Source organism: Rhinoraja longicauda, chromosome 9 (genome assembly GCF_053455715.1).
Source record: "Rhinoraja longicauda isolate Sanriku21f chromosome 9, sRhiLon1.1, whole genome shotgun sequence".
In the NCBI taxonomy this organism is placed as follows: domain Eukaryota; kingdom Metazoa; phylum Chordata; class Chondrichthyes; order Rajiformes; family Arhynchobatidae; genus Rhinoraja; species Rhinoraja longicauda.
In genome coordinates, this window is record NC_135961.1 from 25,843,170 (window position 1) to 25,849,169 (window position 6,000).

At 41.5% G+C, this 6,000-nt stretch overlaps 1 long non-coding RNA gene across 3 annotated transcripts in view; it reads right to left on the reverse strand.

Moving 5' to 3' along the window:
- LOC144596934 (uncharacterized) overlaps positions 1–1,745 on the reverse strand; it is a 37,872-nt gene extending 36,127 nt beyond the window's left edge. For 2 of the 3 annotated variants that reach the window (XR_013547667.1, XR_013547669.1), the window contains exon 1: positions 1,464–1,745. This is a non-coding gene — a long non-coding RNA (uncharacterized LOC144596934). Of the gene's footprint in view, positions 1–1,405 lie in introns of all 3 variants that reach the window. The other variant, XR_013547668.1, reaches the window with a different exon arrangement.
- Between the last annotated feature and the right edge of the window lie 4,255 nt (positions 1,746–6,000).

Here is a 6,000-nt window from a genome sequence, read left to right on the forward strand (position 1 = left end):
CTAATTGTCAGGAATGGGATTCAAACCCACACCTCCAATAGAGACAGTGACTTAAACACAGCGATCTGGACTGCATGGCCATTCCTGACCACAACATATTTGATTCAGTTCTGTACTGATTTGAATATGACCTAAAAACTGTAACATCCAGGTTCAGGAACAACTTCTTCCCAACGACCATCAGGCTATTGAACACAGCAAACTCCAACCAAAATCCAAACTACGAACTGCTTAGATTACACTCGGGACTTAGGGCTTTGTTTTTTGTATTCGCACTATATTGTATTTTTTTAAATAGTTTATAGAGCCTCATTTTGCAGCTGATTATTGTATCTACTGAGTACCATGTTTGCATATCTGTTGTGTTGCTGCAAAGATGAATGTTTACCTAATTACCGACTTGGCGAAGATAGACACAAAATGCTGGAGTAACTCTGTGGGTCAGGCAGCATCTCTGGAGAAAAGGATTGGTTCTCTGCCTAAAACGTCACCTATTCCTTTCCTACAGAGATGCTGCCTGACCCACTGAGTTACTCCAGTGTTTTGTGTCTATCTTCAAGTTAAACCAGCATCGATAGTTCATTCTTACAAAGAATTTTCATTGAAGATAGACACAAAAAGCTGGAGTAACTCAGCAGGACAGGCAGCATCTCTGGAGAGAAGGAATGGGTGACGTTTAGGGTCGAGACCCTTCTTCAGACTGGTTACGGATAAGGGAAACAAGGGATATGAACAGTGATGTGGAGAGATAAAGAACAAAGAACAATAACTCTCCTCGGAGAGAGGGGGAGAACTTCTTCAAAGTAGACATACCTTGAGAAGATTTTGCAGTGGAGCAGATAAAGTGTAAGAAGGAACTGCAGATGCTGGTTTAACCCATTTTCGGACATACGACAATAAAACACCCTTGACTCCTGTCTTAGGTCCATAGACTTGACACTTGTCTTGTAATCCCAGATGACATTAAATTTGTTAATTCACAGGTCCCTTTTGATGCCACAAAAATCAATACCCATATATATCACCGGGGCCATTAGCACCATAATCTCATCAAATGCAGCCATTCAAATAATGCATGGCTCCCTGCAGTGAAAAAGAACGACAGCAGAATCCACATTTTTGTTTATTATTGACTCCTGCTCGTGACCTGATAACAACTTTGGGTTTGGATTCTATACCCTCCACAGTTCAACAGACTGTTCAAAATGTCTGTGTGATAATACACATCTAGTCTTTCACAACTGCATACATGCTGGGCACCAGAAAATTAGGGGGTTAATCCATTGCAGTTTTCTCAAAGAACTTAATAACAGTACATCTTTCAAGGGCAATCTAGCTAAACATAATAACATGACATGTAGTAGTGTTTTCCTGCTTTGTTGATTCAACATAAAAATATACGCACAATATTCATTCTGAACATCGTAGCTCTCTGCTAATCTGTCCATGTTCCCGTCCCATACCTTTGTGGATTCTCCATAACCGCTCCTATTGTTTTTCCTCCGCAGCTTTATGCTTCCTGGAGCAATCCCATGGTTACCCGCAACACAGGGACAAACTTTACCAAGTATCCATGGATACGCTTTAACCCCTCTGAGGTATTGACGGAAACAAGCCAGGATTAATACAGCTTTTCTGCACTTTGATTGCTCGCGGTGCTTGCCTGCTAATCTCCACAGGAATGGCAATTTCCGCTTTCTTTAATATGCCATTATTGTGGCCTTCACACATGCGATGCTGACAGCCATTTTCCACTGTATCCCCGTGGTTTCAGCAATTAACAATTCCCTGCGTACAAAACAAGACAATTTTCCATAAAGTAATTACCACCGAGATTGGATTTCAGCCACCACCTCCATCCGGCGTGGTCCAGCTTGTGTCAATTTGGATGAAGCAGTATTTTCCTTGGTAGCCATATTAGAAATTCCCAAAACGGGAATTGAAGTTCGAGATTTCAGTCCAAACAGTTCAGAAGTAGAATCTGCATTTAAATTTGTCGCAGTTTCTGTGCTGCAAAAATCCTGCAACTGAAAACATTAAAAAAGATATTAAAAAAATACCAAAAAAGTGCTGGAGTAACTCAGCGGGACATCCAGCATCTCTGGAAAACATTGATTGATTGATTAATTGATTGATTTGATTGATTGATTGATTCACCGTAACATGTCACAGTGAAATTCTTTGTCTTGCATACCATACACAAGGTATGCAAAGAGTCGCCACGTATAGGACACTGACAAAGTTACAAGGACATGGATAGAGACATAGAGTCCCACAGTTATACAGCATGGAAACAAGACCTTCAGCCCAACTAGTCCATGTCAACCAAGAAGCCCATTCTACCTTACTCCTACTTGCCGACAGTCGGCCCACGTCCACTAAACCTTTCTTATTCATGTATCAGCCCAAATGTCTTTCCAATGCTGTATAGAACCTGCCTCAACAACCTCCTGTGGCAGCTCATTCCATATGCCCACCACCCTCTGATTGAAAAAGCTGCTTTTGCGTTCTGTCTTCCCCTCTCAGCTTAAACCTATGTCCTCTGGTTCTTGATTCTGCTACGCTGGATAAAAGAATTGGTGCATTCTCCCTATCCCCTCATGATTTTATACACATCTATAAGATCAGCTTCCTGCGCTGCAAGGAATAAAGTTCTGGCCTGGCCAACCTCTCTCTATAATTCAGGCCCTCTTGTCTTGGCAAAATTCTCGTAAATCTTCTCTACACTCTTTCCAGCTTAATGACACCCATCCTCTAGCAGTGTGACCAAAACTGAACACAATACTCCAAATGCAGTCTAACCAATGTGTGGTACAACTGTAACTTAACATCCAAACATCTGTACTTAATACCCTGATTGATGAAGGCCAATGTACCACAAGCCTCTTGAACACCCTATCTATGGTACTACTTTCAGGGAACAATGTATCTGTACTTCTAGATCCCTTTGCTCTACAACACTACACCCTACAATTCACTGTGAAGGTCTTGCCCTGATTTGACTTCCCAAAATGCAACACTAGCACTTATCTGTGTTAAATTCCATTAACTATTCCTCAGCCCACTTGCCTAGCTGATTAAGATCCTGCTGTAATTTTTGATAACCATCTTCACTATCTACGATAGAACCCACAATAGTGCCATCTGCAAACTTACTAATCATACCTTGCATTTTCTTATCAAAATTGTTGATATGAATCACACACAGTAATGGCCCCCGCACCGACGCATGAGGCGCACCACTACACACTGGCCTCCAGTCCGATAAACAACGTTCCACCATCATCCCTTCCTTCCTTCCATGAAGCCAACTCTGCATTCAGTCAGTTGAGGCAGGGGTTCACTTGCACCTCCTCCAACCTCATCTACTGTATCCGCTGTTCCAGGTGAGGACTCCTATATATTGGCAAGACCAAGCGCAGGCTCGGCGATCGTTTCACTGAACACCTCTGCTCAGTCCGTCCAAACCTACCTGATCTGCCGGTTGCTTAACACTTTAACTCCCCCTCCCATTACCACACTGATCTTTCTGTCCTGGGCCTCCTCCATTATCAGAATGAGGCCCAGCGCAAATTGGAGGAACAGCATCTCATACTTTGCTTGGGCAGCTTACACCACAGCTGTATGAAAATTGACTTCTTTAACCAAGTAAACCTTGCTTTTCCTCTCGTTCCATCCCTCCCCCTTCCCAGTTCTCCGAACAATCTGACTGTCTCTTACTACATTTTATCTCTGTTTGCTTTGTTGTTGCCTTCTCCCAGCTAACAATGACCTATTCTACATTTTCCTTGATCTCCATCCCCTTTGTCTTGTTATTACTCCTTACACTTCCTTATCGATGAATCTCCCTCTCCCCTGACATCTGTCTGAAGAAGGGTCTCGACCCGAAACATTACCCATTCCTTCACACCAGAGATGCTGCCTGTCCCACTATTACTCCAGCATTTTGAGTCTATCTTCTGTATTCAGTCGGCTAACCCTCCCTGTATTCCATGGGATCTAACCTTCCAGAGCAGCCTTACTTATGAACCTTATCAAAGGACTTGTTGAAGAAGGCAACGTTTCAGATCCAGGCCTTTCCTCTGACCTTTATGCAATATTTACTAATATCTAAAACAATATGTATACTAATGCCACAATAACAATAAAGTTATTGGGACTGTTAAGGCACCAAGAAAGAGCAAAATGGAAGAATAGTAGCACAAATCATGTTTCAGTTGGCACTTTGTAAATCAGAGAATTTGAAGTCATTTTAACTGGTCATATCATGTATTATAATTACACATAGAATACAATAACTTCTAATGGGCCAGTAAATTAAAAGAATAATCGATCTACTTAAATTTATTAAAGAATCATTGGTTCATATCATGCAGAAAGACGCAGAACCAGCTTTTTAAAAATATTTCATACTTCTTCCACAGAATAGGATTAATTCAAAGATACAGAAATGGAAACATTCCATGGATATATAAGGAGAAAAACGGATCCCTTTACAATGCAAAACAATTTCCAGGCGTTACATTGACACGTTTACTTAAAACCTGATTGTAACAAATGACTGAAGCTCTTGTGTAGGAAGGAGCTGCAGATGCTGGTTTATACCGAAGATAGACACAGAATGCTGGAACAACCCATTGAGTTACTCCCACATTTCATGTCTATCTTAGACCTGATCTCTTGCTTGTTTTAAGTAGATGTGCCCACAAGTTGTTTAAATATCCTATCAATTCTTTTCTACTTTCAGAACAGGACACCAGCAATGATGTAGTCACCTGATTAAAGGTAGACACAAAATGCTGGAGTAACTCAGCGGGTCAGGCAGCATCTCGGGAGAGAAGGAATGGGCGACACTTTGGGTCGAAACCCTTCTTTAATCTGAAGAAGGATCTCGACCTGAAACACTTTGGGTCGAAACCCTTCTTCAGTCCGAAGAAGGGTCTCGACCCGAAACATCACCCATTCCTTCTCTCCCGAGATGCTGCCTGACCCGTTGAGTTACTCCAGCATTTTGTGTCTACCTTCGATTTAAACCAGCATATGCAGTTTTTTTTCTCCTAGTCATCTGATTATATATAAGGTGATTGGTTTTAAGGTTTACAGAAATGTTTATGCATGAAATTGTTTGCAGAAATGAAGAAGTTAGATAGCGACCTTGTTCTGCCTCGGCCCATTGAAATAGGGCTTGTCTGTCATCTGTGATCTTTGAGCTGCAGGAATGTTACAGAGATTTGGAAGGAAAATGGGCCCAGTGACTGGACTTGGTTTGAGTCACACTACCACCGTTGTAGTGTTGGCAGTCAGTGACGACGTAAAAAAAAACTAAATGTCTGGTTTACTTGTTGAAAGATGGAAATATATTTGAAATAGGTAGCTCATAATGGAAAATAATATATTCTTGCTTCAAGAAAAACAATCAGAGCATCAAAGAGCAACGTGAATTGTAGAAAATCTGCTGTGAGTTAACCATTTTGAATGGTGATTGGTCTTTCAGAACTTTATTTAATATGAGCACATATTTAATATCAGTTGTGTTTTTGCAAAACCATTGCTAGTTGATTTTCTGTTGTCTCTTTTTACAACCTGGTCACACTGATGCAAGTGGCTTGCAATTCTTTTTACACAGATTGTATGAGGCACTTCTCCATCTTATGTGTTGGGGAGTGGTTTTCCACTATGTGAGGCTGACTACCCAGTGCTCTGATGATTTAATTGCATTATCGACTAATCCTTTCGATGTTCCTGCTTTACAGTCCCATTTTCGATGGATCTGCAATATTTCAAAATAGCTTAGACTCAGATGTTAAAGAAATAAAGAGTTAAAGTTGCACAATGTAGCGACCATAGGGATTGGTCCTGAGAGTCGAACCCTCGGATTGGCCAGCAAGGTCACATGGTGGTGCGACCATAGGGATTGGTCCTGAGAGTCGAACCCTCGGATTGGCCAGCAAGGTCACATGGTGGTGCGACCATAGGGATTGGTCCTGAGAGTCGAACCCT